Here is a 22154-nt window from a genome sequence, read left to right on the forward strand (position 1 = left end):
CAAGTGTACCGTGTTGAGTCTTCTTGGAGGTGCGTTTGGTTTTGCTCCCAGTTGGAAGAAGTTGAAAAGTAGTTTAAGACAATAATCTAAACTCCCACAACCTGAGAGCGCTGGGCTCACCCCAAAGCCGAGAGCTGTCTTCAAACTTCCAGCTGGTCCTGTCCCTGGGTGCTCGGAGCATGCGGGGCAGCACGGGCTGCGGGACCCACCTGATGCTGTGTGCAAGACCCTGCAGGTCCGTGCGCACGTTTGTGTTTCTGAAGACACCACTCGCAGCTCTCAGCAGCGTCCTGGGCAGTTCTGTGACTCGGGATAAATCACGAAGCATGCGCGTGGGAGAGCACAGGGCCCAGTGGGCACCCTGGCTCTTGAGACGGATGATGAGTGTGGTAGATAAAACATCCCACCTCCAGATTTGCCATCTTGTGTGCCATGGCACGCTGGAGTTTCTGTCTATATCCCAGTCAGGAGTAGTTTCAAATTAAGAAATTAAAAATGACATGGACTTAACGGGGAAGAAATGTGTTTCCCCTCATGTAACTGAGGGCCGCAGGCCAGCACCCGGAGACTGCTGTAGCAACACTGTCGCCTTTGGGATCCCAGGCTTCACCCACCTAGTAGCCAGCACTGACGACTACCGCACCGTCCCAGATGGTTGCCACAGCTCCAGCCATCTCATCTTCACTTCTAGACAGATAGAAAAACAAGGGGTTGGGGCTGGGGGGAGAAAGAAGGCCATGCCCCTCCTTCTGAGGATACATCCCAGAAAGACCCTCTTACCTTCTAAAGAGCAGGAGTTGGTCGCATGGTTCCACATAGCTATAAGGGAGGCTTGGGACTGTCGTGTCTACGGCAGGCAGAGGAAGTTGCAGGTTGGGGGGAAATTAGCGACCCCTGCCTCCCAGGAAGTGTCCAGGGCGCCCCGAGAGCCAGGGCCGAGTGTGGCTGGGGTGAGTCTGGCCTGAGTTCACCCCAAGACAGGGAACCGCAGGCCATGGTGACCTCTGACCCGCAGGCCCGTGTGGAGTTCGTGCAGAAAGCAGACCCCAGAGCTCCTGGCGGTGGGGGTGAGCAGCTGGGGTCACAGCAGAGAGCTCAGCAGAGGACCTGGAGGTGCAGAAGACGGAGTGGGGGGCGTGGGAGCTGGGAGGGGCTGTCAGGGTCGAGGTGAACACGGGCGGGTTTTCACTCGGTGCTCATAGATGCCTGCCGAACCCAGTGGAGTCCCAGGCAGGGCCCTCAGGACGGCTGTTGGGTTTGCTTCTCCTGCAATCCTCACCCCCCAGACCCTGGCATCTCCAAACCCACCCAGGGGGTCTCACTAGCAAGTGACCACGCCCAAGCCCGCTTATCATGGAGCTTGTGGGAGACGCAGGCCGTGTCCTTCTACGAAGCATGAACCCTCAGACAAAAACCCGAGCTTCGGAAGCTAAGAAGCAGGCGGCCGAGGTGGCAAGAGGAGATCCCTTTGAGGAATGTAGCAAGTGGTTATGCTCCCTGAAGCTGCCAGGGGGTCTGTCCTGTGCGTTGGGGCCACTCCCACGTGCTGCCTCCTTTAATCCACACAGCAAAGTAGGCGGTGGAGCTGTTCCATTCTGTCCTGGTCCAGGGCCTCCCACGGTATGGCAGAGCCAGGACCCGGAGACCTGGTGCCGATTGTCCATGCGGCCCATTCTCCCTCTATCCTGCTGTGAGAGGCCCAGCACTACCTCTGGATCACGTAGCATGTCTGTTTTTCTCATGCAAACATTCTATTTTGGCTTTCAGCTATCGGACCGAGACCAGAGCGAACCACGCGTGTGGTGTGCTGCCCAGAGACGTGGCAATCTCCTTGCTTGTTCTGCAGAATCACGACTTGGGTTTTAAGTGTTCAAATGCCCCCTGTGAACGTTGCACTCAAAATCTCCCAGCGAGTCAGGATTGTGAGATTAAAATTACCGGAGATGGCTAAAACAGCTCCTAGAATGAAAATTCAGAAATGGTCTCGCTTCCCCGACAATATTCTGCTCCTTGCCATGACGGCGCACGCTGCAAACACACAGCGGACAGAAATGTGCGTGAGTTCAGAGCACCGCCCATGCGCCTGGAACACTCAAAGGCTGGCATTTCCGGTCCCCTGCGCCTTTGAATATTGGTACTGACCAACAGAGGCTGCCGTGGGGAGCGTTAACCAGAAAGAGATTGATCAAGGAGGATTGTGTGGCTCCCAGGCTGTCTGGGAGGGTGAGAGAATCGAATTCAAATGCTACAAGAAATATCGTAGCCAGAGGGCTACCTGGCACGACCCTATTGGACTGTGAACCCAGCATCGCCATGGCCCACTCTGGAGAACCTGGGATACGGAGCAGCAGACCCCACTGCACCACTCCCCGAGCCCGACGCCCACATCCCTGGCCATCTGGCTGTGCGCGGCTACCGACTTCTGCTGCTCCCAGATGTGCGTGGTGCATCCACGTGGGAGGATTCGGATCAGCGGCAGATTTCCAGCTGCAAGGAAACCTGGGGAAGGGAGCTCTGGTTTCAGCTCTCTGGCATCTATAATACGAAGAGAGAAGCAAGGAGGGCGTCGAGGTGAGCAGTAAGCGAGCTGATCTATGAAATCAGCCCGACTCACGCTGGTCATGGTTTTTCCTTCTGTAAAAACGAACCCAGGGGGCCGGCACTGTGGCGCAGTGGGTTAATGCCCTGGCCTGAAGCGCCGACATCCCATATGGGTGCCGGTTCTAGTCCTGGCTGCTCCTCTTCTGATCCAGCTCTCTGCTGTGGCCTGGGATAGCGGTGAAGGATGGCCCAAGTCCTTGGGCCACTGCACCTGCGTGGGAGACCTGGAGGAAGCTCCTGGCTCCCGGCTTCGGATCAGCGCAGCTCCAGCCATTGCGGCCAATTGGGGAGTGAACCAGCAGATGGAAGACCTCTCTCTCTGTCTCTACCTCTCTCTGTAACTCTTTCAAATAAATAAATAAAATAAATAAATAAATACATAACAAACCTGGTACATGCTAAGGCATGCAGTATACCTACGGCCTATCAGGCGCCCAGCGACTTCCACAGGTGTACTTTGACTTGATCTCTGTCCAAACGCCCTCAGCTAACATCGTTACGACCTTAACCTGTAAAGGGGAGCGCTGAGGCCGAAGGGACCTGAGGAACACGCCCAGTCTCCTACAGACAGGGAAGGGAGGGGCCGAGCTCCACTCTGGCGTCCCCCAGTCCAGCGAGAGTGAAAAGATCCCAGAGGCTCGGTCACTCAGGAGCCAAGCTACTCTCGGGGAGTCTTCGCTTGGCTTCCCTGCACCTCCGACTATTCCCGTAGAGCATGAAAATAATTGCTTCCTCTTCAGTGGCGTAGCAAAGATAGGACAAGATACCATGTAGATTCGCCTTGCTGGAGTCTCAGAACAGCCGTGGTAAGCAAATAAACTTACTTCTAAAAATTCAGGGAATCAATGATGTTAAAAAGTAAGTGTAGGGGCCGGTGCTGTGGCACAGAGGGTTAAGCCTCTGCCTACTGCGCTGGCATCCCATATGGGCGCCTGTTCAAGTCCCAGCTGCTCCACTTCTGATGCAGCTCCCTGCCAATGCACCTGGGAAAGCAGTAGAAGATGATGGCCCAAGTGCTTGGGCCCCTGCACCCTCGTGGGAGACCCAGAAGAAGCTCCTAGTTCCTTGCTTCAGATAGGCACCATTGCAGCCATTTGGGAAGTGAACCAGAGGATGGAGGACATTTCTCTGTCTCTCCCTCTCTCTGTCTGTAACTCTGCCTCTCAAATAAATCTATTTATTTTTAGGGAAAAAAAAAAAAGGTAAGTTTATTTTGGCGTGAAACATTTTGAAGCCCAGGCAGGGTGTTTTCATAATATGCATTTCCAAAAACTTTTTTAAAAGATTTACTTATTTGTTTGAAAGTCAGAGTTACGGGGGGGTGGGGGGGGAGGTCTTCCATCCGATGGTTCACTCCCCAATTGCCCACAACAGCCAGAGCTGTGCCAATCCGAAGTCAGGAGCCAGGAGCTTTTTCCGGGTCTCCCACATGGGTGCAGGAGCCCAAGGACTTGGGCCATCTTCCACTGCTTTCCCAGGCCACAGCAGAGAGCTGGATGGAAAGTGGAGCAGCTGGGTCTCGAACCAGCGCCCACATGGGATGCTGGTGCTTCAGGCCAGGGCTTTAACCCGCTGAGCCACAGCGCCAGCCCCACATTTCCATAAACTTTTTGAAGACCTTGCTCACATGAAGAAATTTGGAGAAAGAAACCAGATACATGAATAAGACAGAGGCTGCCCCAACTTTCTCACTGTGCCCAACACTCACCCTTCTCTTGTTGCGTGGACATGCCTCCCTTGATAATCTGCCTAACACGGGAAGGCTTCATGGCCAATCGCTCAATGTTAGAATAGGATTCTGTGCCCAGGGAGAGCAGCCCTTCAGAGTAGCAGGGGCTTTCAAACCAGGAGGGCTGTGAGCACTCAGGCCTAATTGAACCGCTTCCTTGGTGAATCTGCTCCGGCAGAGGCAGAGCTCCGGGTCTCTGCCGGGGTTTTCCGCAACACGCAGGCAGGCCAGCAATCGGGGGGTCGGGAGACAGAGCGTGGGGACACCCCTTCCCTGGATTAATCACTGCGTGTCTGTGTGTGCGCTGGAGTCACAACTCAGAACATAAATAGAGAGGACTTGGAGAGATGAACTTGATGCAAACTGTAAGGAGATGCAGGAGAGAAGAAGGAAACCAGGGCACAGTCGGGGAAGGAGAGGCTGGGATGGGGGGAGGGGGATGCTCCGAAGCAAATGTGGTCCAGGGAGCACGGGGGAGGGAGGAGAAAGGACATCTTCAGAACTGCTGTTGAGATCACGAACGTCAACCTTGGAAGCCCTTTTAAATCAGCTTTGGTTAATGGACTGTAGGGTTGACTATGACCCTACGTAGACTGGGCCACACTTGGCCTGATCTGTGTTTGGGTTACACTGATTTTTTTTTAAAAATGTGGCCGCCCACACATCAGTGGCTTTGCCCTGTTTAAAGTTTCACAGCTCACCGCCTTGGGGGCTTTCAGAGCAGAGACACAGACACAGATTCTGCAAGGAATCGCCGCTTCTTTGTTCCCCAAACACAGCTACGACTCTGCTCCTTTCTGTTTAAAAGCTTTACATTTCCTTCATTTTATTTTTCATGGACACGTAATAGTCAGACATACTTACGGGGCACAGTGTGATGTCGCAATCCAAGCACATGTTTTATAACAATCAAACCCGGGCATCTCGTAGCCTTTACCTTATTCGTTTCTCGTTTCTTTGTGATGAGAACTTTCAAAATCCTCTTTTAGTTGTTTTGAGATATTCATTGCAATATTGATAATCCTAGTCAAATCACCCTACTGTGCAATCCAACACTGCAGCTTACTTCCCTGAATGGTATGAAAAGTTTTAATTGCATAAGTAATACAGCGTGCATTCTTGTCACACAAAATTCAGGTAAAGATCATTGCCATTACTTCACTTGAAAGGGAATAACACCTGGGAGCCGGCGCTGTGGTATAGTGGGTAAAGCCATCGCCTGCAGCGCCCGCATCCCATATGGGCGCCGGTTTGAGTCCCGGCTGCTCCACTTCCAATCCAGCTCCCTGCTGTGGCCTGGGAAAGCAGTGGAAGATGGCCCAAGTGCTTGGGCCCCTGCACCCACATAGGAGACTCGGAAGAAGCTCCTTGTTCCCAGATTCAACGTGTCCCTTCTAGCCCTGGTCTTTGTGGCCATTTGGGGGGTGAACCAGCAGATGAAAGATCTCTGTCTCTCTCTCTGTAACTCTGACTTTCAAATAAATAAATAAATCTTTGAAGAAGAAGGAGGAGGGGGAGGGGGAGGAGGAGGAGGAGGAGGAGCCCTGGAGCCCTTACTCGGCCTCAGACGCGGTCCCAAATGCTTGCCCGCATTAACCCGTCGTCTTCTCCAGACAAGCCTGGCGACGGGCACTGCTGTCGTTAACCTTTTACCAGTGGGAAACCTGCAGCGCAGAGAGGGGAAGAAGCTGCCGAGGGGCCCCCAGCTCCCAGGAGGCACGGCTGGGATCTGAACCCTGTGCCCTTGGCTTCCACCCCTTCGGCCTCCGAGGGGAGGGCGCAGCGACCCTTTGCTGGGAGGTCCCCCAGGGATTTTCCTTCACACCTGTGCGCGCACACAGCCCTGTGAAATACTCAGAGCTGTGTGCAGACCTTATCAGAGTGTTTCCAAGCCGGGGGCCTTTCTGATCAGCATCCCCCAGAACCTGGTCAAAATGCACGTTCCCAGGCCCCACCAAGCCTAACAAGTCACAAACCCCAGGACTGAGCCCAGCAATGTGTGTTTTTCTTTCTTTTTTTTTTTTTTTTAAGATTTATTTATATGAGAGGCAGAGTTACAGAGAGAGGGAGAGGCACAGAGGAAGAGAGAGAGGTCTTCCATCTGCTGGTTCATTCCCCCAAATGGCTGGAACAGTGGAGCTGGGCCGATCCAAAGCCAGGAGCCATGGGCTTCTTCCAGGTCTCCCATGTGGGTGCAGGGGCCCAAGGACTTGGGACATCTTCTACTGCTTTCCCAGGCCATCAGCGGGGAGCAAGATCAGAAGTGGAACAGCTGGGACTTGGACCAGTGCCCATATGGGATGCCAGTGCCTCAGGTGGGGGCTTAACCTATTCTGCCATGGGGCTGGCCCCAGCAATGTGTGTTTTAACCAGTGCCCCAAGCTGTTCCAATGCACACTGGAGGTCGAGAACAGCCACAGTGTTGACGTGGGCTACATCTAGGCCTTCCGAGAAGTAAACCCCACAACAGGGCAGGTGTGCACGCCCCTTCCGCAGGCGATGCCTGTGTGAGAGGAAATAGAGGGGTTGGGTGAGTGCGTCCTGGCAGCCCAGATGGCCTCCAAGGATGGGGTCCCCGGTGTAGACGGTGCACAGGTGTCCCAAGTCTTCCGGAAGCAGCCTTGCTTCCGTGTCCTTCCCTCTCCCAGCCACTGCCCACGGGGGCCATGGCCTTGACTCAAGCACAACGCTGCATTGCAAACGGCCACAAGGGTAGGAGGCTCGCTCAACAGTGCTCCCTGCAGGTGTATGAGGCTCCTGCACACGGCTGCCACATAACGTGGCACAGCGTGTCGGCCCTCTGCCGCTGTTCGCCTTGCTCAGCGCTTTGCCCTAGAATTCTTTCCTTGTCTGTACTTATCGAGCTACCACCCCATGATGCTCTGTTGTAAGAACGTCCCCTCATCTGTGTGAGCCTTCCGCAGCAGGACAGACATCTCGTCTCTACCCGGGGTGCTTGCTGTTCCACCCGGTGCTGCAGGGTCCGCCGCCTCTTGTGTACCGGAAGAGCTGTCGGGAAGTGAGGGTGCTAACCAGTGTGTGTGTGTGCATGGGTGATCACATGTGCGTGCATGGGTGCACACATGAGGACTATGGTTTCTTCTTTGTTAGAATTCATTTGTTGGTTGGCGCCGCAGCTCACTAGGCTAATCCTCCGCCTGCGGTGCCGGCACCCCGGGTTCTAGTCCTGGTCGGGGCGCCGGATTCTGTCCCAGTTGCTCCTCTTCCAGTCCAGCTCTCTGCTGTGGCCTGGGAGTGCAGTGGAGGATGGATCAAGTGCTTGGGCCCTGCACCCCATGGGAGACCAGGAGGAAGCACCTGGCTCCTGGCTTCAGATCAGCACCGTGCGCCGGCCGTAGCGGCCATTTGAGGGGTGAACCAACAGAAGGAAGATCTTTCTCTCTCTCTCTCTCTCTCTCACTATCTAACTCTGTCTGTCCAAAAAATAAATAAATAAAAGAATTCATTTGTGAAGATTCATTTATTTGTTTGAAAGAGAGAGAGAGAGATCCATCTTCCATCCTCTGGTTCACTCCCCAGACGGCCACAATGGCCAGGACTGGTCCAGGACTGGGCCGGGCTGAAGCCAGCAGCCAGGAGCTTTTTCCAGGTCTCCCACATGGATAGCAGGGGCCAGGATATTTGCATCATCTTCCCAGGCCAGCAGTGGGGAGCTGGTTTGGACGTGGAGCAGCCAGAACACCAAATGGCATCCTTATGGGACGCTGGCGCTGCAGGCAGCAGCTTTATCTGCTGTGCCACAATGCTGGCCCCTTAAAGAGTGTGTATTCATTCATTTGAGAGGCGGAGTTACAGAGCAGGGGGCTGGGTGAGGAGAGAGATCTTCCATCACTCCCCAAATGGCTGATTGCAGCCAGGGCTGAGCCAGGCCAAATCCAGGAGCCAGGGGCTTCCTCTGGGTCTCCCACATGGATGGCAGGAGCCTGAGTACTTGGGCCATCCCCTGCTGCTTTCCCAGGTGCGTTAGCAGGGAGCTAGATTGGAAGCGGAGCAGCTGGGACTTGAACCGGTGCCCACATGAGACGCAGGCGTTGCAGGAGGCAGCTTAGCCTGCTGTGCCAGAATTCCAGGCCTGAGCTGTTTTCGCAATCGCTACCATACTCCGCTCCAAACTGGCTGCATGGATTGACTCCTTCGAACAGAAAATTGATAAGAGTAAACATGTCCCCGCCCCGCCCCCGCCCCCTGCTGTCACTAGCTGGGATCAGACTTAATTGCCGCCTATCTGATGAAGGAAATGGTGTCTTATTGTTGTCTTAATTTGCATCTCCCTGATCCCTGGGAGATTGATTATCTTTCCCAGCACCTTTGGCCATCTAGATTTCCTCTTCGAGTTGCCTGTTCTGTCCGGGCCAATGTCGTTCTGGGACACAGATGTCCTGTGGAGTGGAATGCAGGCCTGCGACCTGTCCTAGTCCACTGAGAGCTCCTTTTTATTTTAATCACTTTTTTTTTTAACTAAGATACTAACAAGGTGCTAAAAACATCTGGGGAGTAGCAGCCTTGTCCTGGAAGCCACAGGTGAAGGCTGGGAGATTCGGGGGCTGAGGAGGGCCCAGGCCCTGATGCAAAATAAGGAGAGGCGGAACCACGACTGCCGGTGCAGGGTCACCAGAGACCCAGCAGACACCAGGCCCAGATGCAGTGGACCCCAGAGAGGTCCCTCCAGGGGATGTGACATCAGCTGGGGCCCTCCCCCCCACACACACTACTTCCACTCCAGGGTCCAGGCTGTGGGGTCACGGAGACACGGGCTTACACACTAGCTCTAGTCGCTACTTGTAAGCAATCCCAGGCACAAACACCTCTCTGAGCCTCAGCTTTTCCATCTGCGAAATGGGAACTACTCGTTCGAGAGCTGCTGGGAGCAATCTGAGAGCAGCTCTAGCTCCCAACCCAGACATGAGCGCGTGCCATGGTGCTCCGAAGCGCGTGTGAGAGGCCATTTCCTGTTATGTAAGGCAAGAGGAAGGGGTAAAAAGCTCACCTTGGGGCCAGTGTGGGACACAGTAGCGGCATCCTCATGTCCAGCCACAGGGATCCTGGGTTGTGCCTCTTCCCAGAAGGCACTCCTGCAGCCCTGTCTTTGGGGACTTGAAGCAAGGGGGCAGGCCTGGGACTTGCAATGTGGGGTGGCCCCCACACCCCCAGGAGCTGTCCCTCTCCAGGCACCCTGGCCAAGGTGACTCTGGCACTGACTCCTTTGTCTCCAGCTGCCTGCTTTAATCTCATAATGCCAAGGAACTGGAATGAGAGTTGCATGGGCGGTGTAGACACACAACTGTAATGAAAGTTACACAGGCGAATGGAGGGTGTAGACAGTTCCACCAGGGGCCGGTGTTGTGGTGCAGTGGGTTAAGCATTCACCTGCGGCACCAGCATCCCTTATGGGCGCCAGTTCGAGTCCTGGCTGCTCCACTTCCCATCCAGCTCCCTGTGATAGCCTGGGAAAGCAGTGGAAGATGGCGCAAGTGCTTGGGCCTTGGCACCCACGTGGGAGACATAGAAGAAGCTCTTGGCTCCTGGCTTCACTCAACTCCAGCCATCGTAGCCAATGAAACAGTGGATGGAAGATCTCTCTATGTGTCTCTCCCTCTCTCTCTGTAACTCTGCCTCTCAAGTAAATAAATACATCTTTAAAAAAAAAAAAAGTTCCACGGTGAACAGAGGGTGTAGACACACAAATATGTCTTCAGCAGACAGACGAGGACAGCCTCAGGCCCCTGGTGATTTCCAGGTGGAAAGAAATGCGGCGTTTTCTGTCTCCTCCAGGGAGAAACGATTTATGAGACCCAAAGAAAATAACTCCAGGGGCAGAGGCTTGAACGGCGCCAAGTTTGTGACAAAGGAAGCAGCTTCCAGAAGGTCCTGATGAAGACTGGCAGCTCGGTTGCCACTCCCAGGGAGGAGTGGGGGAAGGCATTTCTCCCGGACAGGTACGCAGGCTCCACCCACCCGGCACATGAGCCCCGAAGTCCTGGGACACACCTGACGCTGCTGATGGATTTGCCCCACTCGAGTTAATGACCCTAATTCCTCACATCTGCAGAGCCCTTGGAGGCCACAGCACACCCGTTCTCCCGCTGCAGCCTCAACACCACCCCAGGAAGTAAGCGCTGTGTTGGTCCCCATCTTGTACACGCGCAAGAACGAAACTCAGAGAGCTGAGATGGTTTGCCCAGGAGTGAGACTGAGCACCGGTCCCCCATGAGGACCCCGCCCCATGTCCTGCTGCCTCTCTCCTTCCCCTCCTGCAAACATCCCCCCACCCCCCCGCCGAATGGGGCCAGTAGAAACTGCCAGTGGCGTGGGAACCAAGTTACAGGTTGCCCAGTGTTTGTCACAGGGGCTTCCTGCTCTTCCAAAATCCTTGCAAACTTGGCCTCCCCTGGAGGGCCCCACTAGAGTCGATGCTTCCTCCCACGCTCCCCAGCTGGAGGCGGTCTTGAGCAGGTGCCCCACCCTCCAGGGGGCTTTTGCCTCGGGAACAACGCAGTCTCCGAGCTACTCCAAACCTGGGAGACAGGGCCCTTTAGTTTGGCCTTAGCACCCTGCTCCACCAAAGGAGCACGAAGACACGCACCCTGTCTGCACAGTCTAACACGGATCCCAAAGGAATTCCTTTGAAATGATGAGCTAGCCGGCCCCGCTTCTCAAGCGCAGATGGGTGCCTGGGCTTTGGGTATGACACACACCATCTAACTCAGTCCTCACCAAAGCCAGCTGCCGGGGCTGCTTGTGCGGGGCCAGCTGGTTACGCAGTCTGGTGCAATCTCTCTGCTCACAGAGACAGCACGGGAGCGGGACACGTGGCTGCCCAGTCACTTGGCATAGGCCAGGCTCCTCTGCAGCTAGTCTGCTCATGCGACTTACCTAGATCAATGGAATGCTATCACAAGCCTCTCTCCCTCTCTCTCTCTCTCTCCCTCTCTCTCTCTCTCTCTCCCTCTCTCTCCTCTTCTCTCCTCCATTCCTGCACTAACAAGGTAATCACTTCTTCTTGACCGTGCGTGTGGGGATGATGCCCAAGGGGAGGGAGGCCCTGGGTGGCCACATGAACAGAGCCTGTCACCCAGCTCCTCTCCTGGGGCTGATGTGTGAGATGACACACACTGAGCCACTTATTTGGAGTCTGTTCCTACAGCGTCACAAATGCTGTATGTATGGTGATGCCCATTTGACACAAGGGGGAACTGAGGCCCACAGAGACCAAGTGACTTTGGGGCCAGTGCTGTGGCGCAGTGGGTTAAAGCCCCAGCCTACAGCACCAGCATCTCATATGGGTGCCAGTTCGAGTCTTGGATGCTCCACTTCCAATCCAGCTCTCTGCTATGGCTTGGGAAAGCAGTAGAAGATGGCCCAAGTCCTTGGGCCTCTGAGCCAATGTGGGAGACCTGGAAGAAGCTCCTGGCTCCTGGCTTCAGATAGGCTCAGCCATCTGGGGAGTCCCAGGACAGGGCCAAACAGATGGAAGACCTCTCTCTCTCTCTTCCTCTCTCTGTAACTCTTTCAAATAAACTTTTAAAAAATTAAAAAATAGGGGCCAGCACTCTGGTGGAGCAGGTAAAGCCACCATCTGCAGTGCCCGCATCCCATATGGGCACTGGTTCGAGTCCCAGCTGTTCCACTTCTGATCCAGCTCTCTGCTGTGGCCTGGGAAAGCAGCAGAAGATGGCCCAGGTCCTTGGACCCACATAAATAAATATTTTTTTTAAAAATGATTGAGTGGCTTTGCCCACGTTCACATGAATATAGAGGCAGAACACAAGCCTACGTTTGTTGGATCCCAAAGGTTCTGTGCTGTAATTTACTTACACATTTCTCCACTAAGCCTTCATTTCTATCCATTAACAGAAGCCAGAAGGCCAGGCCGGACCCGTCCTGGGGCATCATAAATCCTCGGGCTGCCTCCCAGCCTCCAACCCCCAAGAGAATGATCTGCTGGGGAGGGAACGGCCCAAGAGGCAGATGGGAGTTGCTTCCAAAGCTTCTGCCTGTTCCCCGTGAGGCTGTAGACAGGCAGATGGCACTGAAATGGGCCCCAGCTCCTTAGGCATCGCAGGGGCAGCCCTGGCGTGGCCAAAGCCGAGAGCATCCTCACTCTTAATCCACATAAAGACTTGGCAGGAGCTTGTGAGGATGGAGTTGCATTTCAGAAAATGTCTTTACTCCACAGTATGTTCTAGACTCTTATCTCCAAGAAGCACTGTTTTTCATCGACAATGCGTGCATTTGCCATAAACGAGTGTGTGTGCGTTTACTTAGGTTCAGGTGTTTGTTGATTACATGTGTGATCCTGGGAAGATGACTCTGGGAAGAATTGTCCCCTCGCTTCTGCCCTGGTGGGAGGTCTGGGAGAAAACCCCTCCCACCCTGAACTGTCCAGCTCAGTCCCCCTCGAATCTTCTCCCAAACACACACCCACACTCACACACGCACATGCATACACACCCACACATGCGCACATGTCACTCACACACACATGCACACATGCGCACACACACATACACACACACATGCACAGTCCTTTTGTTGTCTCAACCAAGTCACCAGGCCCCAGAGGTGACCCCTAAGGACTGCAGAGCTCACAGTTTAGCCTTGCAAGGAGGTGGGTGAGTCCCAGGGCAGGGCCAAGCCCTCCAAGCAGAGCACGAAGCTTCCCCAGCCTGCACTGGAGATTCAGTGGCAAAGATTTTAAAGGAGGAGGCAGGTGTCTGGGCAGAGAGGTCCGGAGGGCAGGCGGCCCGGCCGGAGCACTGCCCTGCACCCCGATGGTTTGTGTTGTCTCCATGTTTTTTTTTTCTTTTGTGGCCATTTCTGTGGGCATGTGAAGTCAGTTTCGGGTCTTCCCCATCCTAGGACCTTGTAACTCCCCTTCGTCACCGCAAGTCCAAGCCACCTGTGCAGCAGAAATTGACAGCATGGAGGGGACAGAGGAACGGGGGCCACAAGAGCCTGGGCTGCTCCTGCCTCAGCCTCAGGGCCGGGGCAGTGACCATCACCAAGATGCTTGGGGGTGCCCAGGAGGAGCGCGTGCCGCTGGACCCCCTGCAGAAGCCGGCACACGGTGAGCCTCCAGCTTCCCAAGGCATCCTGGATACAGGGAAGGCTGAGCTGGGCGGGGCCACGGAACAGGCAAGCAAACCACAGAGCGGGGAAGTGACTGCTGTGCCGGAGCCCAGACAGCGACTGAAGTCACTGGCAGCTCTCGCCGGGCTCTCTGGGGCTGCTCCAGGCTCCTCGGGCAGGAGCTCATCTGAGCCTTGCACCAGTCTAAGCAAGGGGCTGTCATTATCCGCAGGTTACCAATGAGGGAGACTGGCGCATGCAGCAAGCACACGCTGGCCCAGGTCCTACCCCCACTTAGAGGCAGGCTGGCATTGACCCCAGGCGGTGTGGCTCTCCCAATATCCCTAAACTGGAAGCATCCCAGAGACCCATCAATTAGAAGACTGGATAAACAAACTGTAGAAGAGCTGTCTCACAAAACACCACCCCGGGGCTGAAAACAGCCAAGGGCTGCTTCACCTGCTGATGGGAATGAACCTCACAAGTGCACTGGTGAATGACAGGAATCACACGCTCCGGTTTGAACCAGATTTGGCTCCCAACCTCACACAGACATTTAAACCCCAAAGGCAGGGCCAGCGCTGTGGTATAGCAGGTAAAGCCACGGCCAGCAGTGCCAGCAACCCATATGGGTGCCGGTTTGAGTCCCAGCTGCTCCACTTCTGAACCAGCTCTCTGCTATGGCCTGGGAAAGCAGTGGAGGATGGCCCAAGTCCTTGGGCCCCTGCACCCGCATGGGAGACCTGGAAGAAACTCCTGGCTCCTGCCTTTGGATCGGTGCAACTCTGGCCGTTGCAGCCAGTTGGGGAGTGAACCAGCGGATGGAACACCTCTGTCTTTGCTTCTCCTTCTCTCTGTGTAGCTATTTCAAATAAATAAATAAATCTTAAAAAACAAAACGAAACAAAACAAAGGTGTATGCTCCTGGTGTTAGAGGGCAGAACCGTAATCCAATCATGGTGTTCAGAAGTCCTAGTGAGAAGTCCTTGGGCCCTGTGGGTGTGGCCTCTCCCAAGAGCGTTGTTTGTAACAGCTGAGATGGGCCCAGCCTCCCTCGCTGCTTGCTGGTTTCCCAGGTGATTCTCTGTGTGCACTCAGCGTGCCCTCTTGCCTGGTGGCGCTCGGCACAGCCTTGGGCCTCTGCCAGCGTGGTCATTATCAGAGGCTGAGCTGATGGGGTCACCCGGTCTTGGACTGTGAACCTGCAAAACCGTGAGCCTCCATGCACCTCCCTCCTCCACCACCAGCCTGTTTCAGGTATTTTGTTACAGTACTGAAGAGCTGACCGCTGCCCCCAGACAAGCTGCATCCACACTGTATGGTTCCAGCCACGCGAAGTTGAAGGGAAGTGTGCTGTTAGGGATTCCTGCTTCCGTGGGGAGGGAGTGGTTTCCCTACCAGGCAGAGGAGGGGGCTCTGGTGGTGATGGGTGGGTGGGTGGGGGGACTCCAGGGGCGTCTCGGGTACCAGCAAAGCCATCGTTAACCTAGGTGCAAGCTATGTGGGTGTTGATTTACGTCAATTACGTTTTAGGTATTTTCTGTTATCTTTCACCGTTGTAATACATGCACTTTTTAAAAATGCAGAATCATCATCCGTGAGCCATTCATGCTCCAGGGACTCTGGGAAGCTGCCAGCCAGGGCCTCTAAACAAGTCGGCCTTGGAGTTAGGGAGTCATGGGTTCAAATCCTGGCTCCACCACCAACAAGCTCTGTGCCCAGGCGAGTTACACAGTCACTCCGAGCACTGATGACGTCATCTTTAACATGCAGATGAAAATGCCCGTACAAGAACTGGAAGCCACATGTATGAAGAGAACATGTACTCCTAGCACACAGGGAGCCTCATGCATGAAGAACACTGATGATCCTAGCACACCCATAGAAGATGAACAAACAGGAGCTGAGTTAGCGGCAGCGAAGGCGACAGGGATGTACTGTTCTCGCTGCCGACAGGGGCGGTTTGCAAGGAGTGCCCTCTCTCATCTAGGGGCCACAGCTTCCTCTTTGAACCCCTTCCATGCCGCCATCGTAGGGGCCCCTGAGACCATAGCTAGCCCCAGGCCCTCTGTGGATGAATTTGGAACATCACCCCTAGCTCCAGCCCACGTCCATACACCAGCACCAGCATTCGCAGCAGCCCGTGCCATTAGCACAGAGGGCTCCCTGTTGAGTATCTGAGGTCTTTACGTCTTCACTCTTAAATTCAACAGAGGAGAAAGCAGGTCAGAGCCCCCTCCCCCCGGAGAAGCTGCAGGCCAATCTCATCAGTGAAGTTGCCCATTCACCAACTCGCCCCGCCAGACTGAGCGGCCACGTCGATAAGGGGCTCTGGGGGCCACGGAGAGTCATGGTCTCCCCGTCTCAGCTCAGCGTGTCTGGGGAGAGCGGTGCTGGGACCGCCACTGCGCCACGTGGAGGAGCGTGCCGTGGATACAGCCCCTTACTCATCCTCACCCCCACCTGCCTCTGCAGGGGCCGTGCCCCAGGGGAGTCCCCTCCACGGCCGGGGACATCCTGCCTGCATCAGTGCTGGGGATGGGGCACGTGGATGATCACACAGCACGGAGCAGGTGTGGCCATCAGATGCCCTCCCCACTCCACGGCCCCAGAGAGAGACTGGGCCATGGGCCCAGCCTTCTGAAGGAACCCTCACAGCATCCGGGAGCCACGGAGGCCCCAGCCATAATCAGAGATCCAGGGAGGCAGCCCCGCCCCCTAGGCAGGCCCTGCCAGCCCCCAAAGGCTGCCCCACGCCTCTGAGCCCAGTGCGCTCACTCACATCTCTCACTTTCAGCACGAATGGGAGGCTCAGCCACTCTGAAAACATGGAAAGTGTGCGTGGACAGCAAGGGAAGCCTCGCTCCCCGCCATCTGCAGACTGGGGCCACACGGCTGGTGGCCGCCTGACCTGGCGAAGCGAAGGCAGGCCTGGCTAAGGGGCACACTGGACATTCACCCCCACACTCTCGCTCCTCCCAGGAAAGGGAAGTGGGAGGCAACGGACGTTTCTTTAGCACCCACAGTAGAAAGGCTGTGTCTCAGGGTCCCTGCTCCTGGCCTTTCTTTAACCAGTGTTCCCATCTGACAGATGGGAAAACTAAGTCACACAGCTGGGCAGTGTCACAGCCAGGCTCCTCGCCCCCTCCCACTCACCCTTGCCCCCTCAACACCTGCTGCCCAGACAGTCCACTGGCAGCTGCTTCTCCCAGGGTTGGGCAGGAAGCGGCTGGGGCGGTGAGTGAAGAAGCAGCAGGTCAAGCCGACTGGGGTGGGTGCTGGACTCGGTGTCCCAAGGCTCTGTGCACGCGGTTTTGTACTGCCTGACCACAGTCTGTAGTGTGTTTGCAGGGGGCTGGGGGTGGGGGGAGGGTGCGTGGAAAGAGCCAGAGGCAGGTGTGGGGAGGGTGCTGGTGCACCTTGTGCCTGGACATGGGCTCGTGGGGGCTGGCAGGGCACTTCTTGTGGCTTCAGGGGGAGGGGCACAGCACGTGCTGCAGGTGACAAGCTGGCACGGACCTGTCCAGGAGGGAGAAGCACTGCACGGCAAATCATCACGCATGACGAATCACCACGCATGACATATCACCGCACAACATATCCCCACTGCACGACAATTCACCATGCACCACAAATCCCCACACATAAGGTGGCTTTAAACCACGACAGTTCATTCAAGGTTCTGCAGGCTGGAAGTTCAAGTTCAAGGTGCCAGCAGGGTTGCTGCCTTCCGGAGGCTCTGGGGAAGAAGTGGTTCTTTGCCTCTCTCCTGGCTCCTGCTGTTTGCTGGCACCTCCTGGCACGTGGGCTGCTGACTGCCTGCTACGCTTCTGTGTCCCCGTGGCCTCTTCTCTGTTCTGTATAAGGACAGCAGTCATGGGACTAGGGGCACCCCCAGTCCAGCACAGCCTCATCCTAATGACATCTTTCCAAGTCCCGTTCACCACTGCCAGGAACTGGGAACTGACTGCGTTCCAGGGCTACTGTTCTACCTTCCAGGAGCCAAGGGCACCTTGGCCAGGGCCCTCGCTGGGGAGGAGGGCTCAATGGCTCCCGACCCAGGTGCTGCAGCCCTGCTATGGCCCCCACATGTCTGGGCGGGGCGCAGATCTAGCCACTCTCACTCCTCAGAGGATAGGAGACGCCAAATAGGCAGAACGTCCCGGCACTTCTCTTAGACTCCCCGGAATTCCCAAGGCTCTCATGGGAATGAGAAGATGGAGGCTCGCCTTTTAGGGGCATCCTGAATCTGCCTGGGAACGCCCCAGCCTGCTTCCCTGCCCATCACTACTTGTCTCCTCCTCGGTCCTGACACCCTCGGGTTCCACAAGCCTTTATTGGATCTTGGAAAATTCAGGAAAGGATAAAGGATCTATTAGCATCACCCACATGGCAGACACGGCAAGGTACCTCCCGGTCATCCCTTCTTCCCAACCCCTTACCAACCAAATCCTGATTTTGCTCACGGTTCCAATGTGCCCGGCCAGAACACGTCACTTCCCAGCCACCCCTATGCTCCAGGTGGTTCTGGGACCCTGTTCTGGCCAAGGACACCTAGGCAAAGTCTGCCCCTCAGAGCTTGGAGGGAAGTTCCTTCATCAAGGGGCCACATAGCCTTTTAACACCTTGGTCCTTTTCCCTTCACACCCTCCCTGTCCCGAATGTAGGAAATGACCCAGGGGGTGGGGCAGTCCCCTGGAGACCCAAGTGACTGGCCTGAGACAAAGCTCTCACTTGGCATGGTTAGGCTCACACAGCCTCCAGCCCAGGCCGGCTGCTTCCCCAACCTTCTTAGAATTTGGGGAGATGGCCGGCACCGTGGCTCAACAGGCTAGTCCTCTGCCTTGTGGCGCTGGCACACCGGGTTCTAGTCCTGGTCGGGGCGCCGGATTCTGTCCCGGTTGCCCCTCTTCCAGGCCAGCTCTCTGCTGTGGCCCGGGAGGGCAGTGGAGGATGGCCCAAGTGCTTGGGCCCTGCACCCGCATGGGAGACCAGGAGAAGCACCTGGCTCCTGGCTTCAGATTGGGGATGCGCCAGCCACAGCGGCCATTGGAGGGTGAACCAACGGCAAAAAGGAAGACCTTTCTCTCTGTCTCTCTTTCTCACTATCCACTCTGCCTGTCAAAAAAAAAAAAGAATTTGGGGAGATAAGCACGTTATTCACGTGGGTGATTATTTTGCAGGTTCTCTGTTAGCGGGGCCAGACCCCCCCCCCCCCCCCCCACCGAGAGCGCTCTCCTCCCCCACCTCTCACAAGCAGCCCCTGCTAATGTAGGGCTGTCTCCTTCCAGGCCCTTCTCCGTGATGGACAGACTTCCTGTCTTTGACTGCTGCCTCCTTCCCGGAGCAGGCAAGTCCCCACAGCAAATCGCTTAAGCTCGGTGTCTCCGTGCGAGATGCTCGTGGCTCCCACGTGGCCGGTTTGACGGCTCAGCCGAGTGATACAGAAGGGATGAGCACAGCGCCTTGAGCCTAGTATGTGCTTGATAAATGCAGGGAGACTTCAAAGGGCTCTTGGAAAAATGGAATTAAAATTCATTTGGGGACAAAGAAATTTTGAAATCACGCTCAGCTTTTTTCACAATATGATTTTCCGTGAACTTGTTGACAAACCCTCATCTTATCACTAATATCCGCATTTTATAGCCTGGATTTTTTTCACAGAGTAATGCCATTTGCATTTTCTCTCGCTATGGAGAAGTCCTTACAAATATCATTTTCACAGTGCCTGGAACTTCAGGTGCTCTTAGCAAATGTTAGTTATTATTATTCATATCAAAACTGCATATCCTACTTTTTACTTGACATTGCATTATATGCATCTTTTCTTGACAATAAAAAATCTTAGCATCATTTTTAATGCTTGCCTGGCATTTTTTCAGATGGCTCCATCAGAGGTCACATGAAAGGGCCACAGAGGAAATATTTTGGCCTTTGCAGGAGGTGTGGGCCTTATGGCAACCACCCAGCTCTGTCGCTGTGGCACCTGATCAGCCGCAGCCAATGCACACAGGGCAAAGTTGAGTTCCAATAAAGCTTTATGTAAACAAGAACAGGGCTGGCATTCGCCCACCCAGGGGCTAGACCATCATTTACTGCACCCATCTTTTTTTTTTTTTAATATGTATTTATTTCTTTGAAAGAGTTACACAGAAAGAGAAGGAGAGGCAGAGAGAGAGAGAGAGAGATCTTCCATCCGTTGGTTCACTCCCCAATTGGCTGCAACAGCCAGAGTTGCGCTGATCTGTAGCCAGGAGCCTGGAGCTTCTTCTGGGTCTCCCACACGGGTGCAGGGGCCCAAGGACTTGGCCCAACTTCCACTGCTCTCCCAGGCCCTAGTTGGATGGAAGTGGAGCAGCTGGGACTGGAACCGGTGCCCATACGGGATGCCGGCACTGTAGGCAGCAGCTGTACCTGCTACGCCACAGCTCTGGCCCCTGCACCCATTTCTCTTACTGGAGCTGAGCGTGGTGTCTAATTCGGGCCATTGTGAGTGCATCTGTGGAGGAGCTCTGGGCGCTAAAGTCTTTGACCACATTTCTAGTCGTCTCCTTTTCTCAGGGGAAGAATGACATTGTAAAGACCCTTGAATTGCGCTGAGAAATTCACTAGGCATTCCTTTTTTGGGTGGGGGTGGGTCTGGGGTAGGCTCTGCACTTGGATCTGCAGGTTTGCCTGGCTCCATCACTCTTTTCCAGGTCTCTCACGAGCAGTGGCTCACGTGCAGACATGTGACATCTCCATATTCCGCTACCATTCGCCCTGACCCTACGTTTGGCCACCTCCTTCCCCCATCCTTACACACACCTGCACAGCACCCACGGTGATAACACACGAGATGTGAAAGAGAAACCCAGTAAATGGATGAACAAAGGAAGCCTGCACTTTTTATTTATTTGAAAGGCAGAGTAATAGAGAGGGAGAGGGAGCCAGAGAGAGAGAGAGAGAGAGAGAGAGACAGAGACAGAGACAGAGAGAGAGCTCTTCCATCCACTGGTTCACTCCCCAAATGCCTGCAACAGCTAGGGCTGAGCCAGGCCAAAGCCAGGAGTCTGGAGCTCCATGTGGGGCTCTCACAAGGGTGGCAGGGGCCCAAGCACTTGGGCCATCTTCCTCTTCCTTAACAGGAAACCAGATGGGAAGCAAAGTGACAGGGACGCCAACCAGCACTCTGGTAGAGGATGCCAGTGTCATAAGCGGCAGCTTAACCCACTGTGCCACAGTGCCAGGCCCAGCTCTGCACTTTAAAACTCCCAGGAGGCCTGGTCCAGATACACTCAGCCAGTTACTGAGACTTGAACATGGCAGACCTTCATAAAGGGGGTGGTAATCAAACCTAACCCTTCCCCAGGCATCCACAGACGACATCGAAGAGGACAGTCCCCCCTCCTCTGTGCCTGCCCGGAGTTTGGTGCCACCCCGTCCCCAGGGGCATGCTTGGGAGGACACCACTGGTACCCGGACTCTCCAAAGCCATGCATCTGCCACACCCCCACTTCTTGTCCAGTCCCGCCCCGTGGTGGGCCCTCTCACCATGGAGGGAGACTGAAGAGAGCGCTGCCACTCCACCAAGCCCAGCTCAAGAAATGGAAACGCTCGCCCACATTTCTTTTCACCTTGAGTTTTTCGTGATACCAAATGGCAGTTTCCAAAGGTGAAAAACTGTTATTTTCCCAGACAAATTCCTATGAGGTGAAAATTGCTAGTTTCACACAGCACTAGCACTGATGGCTATTATTACTATGGGCACAATTTGATCAAGAAAAAGGAAATCTGGGTTCTGGTCTCAGCAGGTTGTACATGTTCCTACGGGCAGGCTTTCCCAGACCAGGGGCCAACGCAGAGCATCCCCAGCTCCAGTGCCCACTGTGCCCACTGACACCAGCCCTGGGGGTGCCCTGCACCCAGATCCCTGCTGGACACAGCCAAGCTCAAGGCCGTGCCTCCCATCCCCAGGTCAGGGAGACACGCTCTGGGGGATGGTGGAGAGCTCGGGCTGAGACCCTCAGGGAGGAGGCCCACGTGCTGGCTGGGAACAGTAGGGTGGCATCAGCAGCTTGCCTTAGTGGGAACCTGCACAGGAGGCGTCTCCCACACATTCCTTTGTTCCTGGCTGGGGGAGGGGAGCTTAAACAACAGAAGGGGACTGCTCAAGTCCAGGAGCTGGAAGTCTCAGATCTGGGTGTGCACTGGGTGCTTTCCTCTGTTCTCTCTCTCTCTCTCTCTCTCTCTCTCTCTCTCTCTCTCCCTTTCCCCCCGCCACCATCCCGCACCTTCCCCAGGTCTGTGACCCGATCTCTGTAAGGACACCAGTCAGACAGGGTTGGGCCTGCCCTAGCGACCTCATCTGGACTTCTTGGCCTCTGTAAGAGCCTCCCTTTCGATAAAGTAGCCTCTGAGACACCGTGGCCTATTACCTTGGGAGAGCGGGGTCACAATTTACACTGTAACACCAACCAGCCTCCCCACCAGAGCCTGGGGACCATCAAAAGTAAAATGGCCTAGGGGACTTATCTGGCCTGGTAGTTCCCAGATTGTGTTCCCTAGAGCACTTGGGGTTCCCGGGTGACTGCAGGGACTTCTGTGGTCAGGAGGGAGGAGAGCAAATGGGCATCTGAGACCCCGCCCCGAATCTGCCCCAACTAAATCAGTTTGGCCCCGTGCTGGGGCTTGGGTCACGGTTTCGCTAGCCCCAGGGTTCTTTGTTTTACAAAACTGCTTTGCGGATAATAAG

Source organism: Lepus europaeus, chromosome 17 (genome assembly GCF_033115175.1).
Source record: "Lepus europaeus isolate LE1 chromosome 17, mLepTim1.pri, whole genome shotgun sequence".
Taxonomy (NCBI): domain Eukaryota; kingdom Metazoa; phylum Chordata; class Mammalia; order Lagomorpha; family Leporidae; genus Lepus; species Lepus europaeus.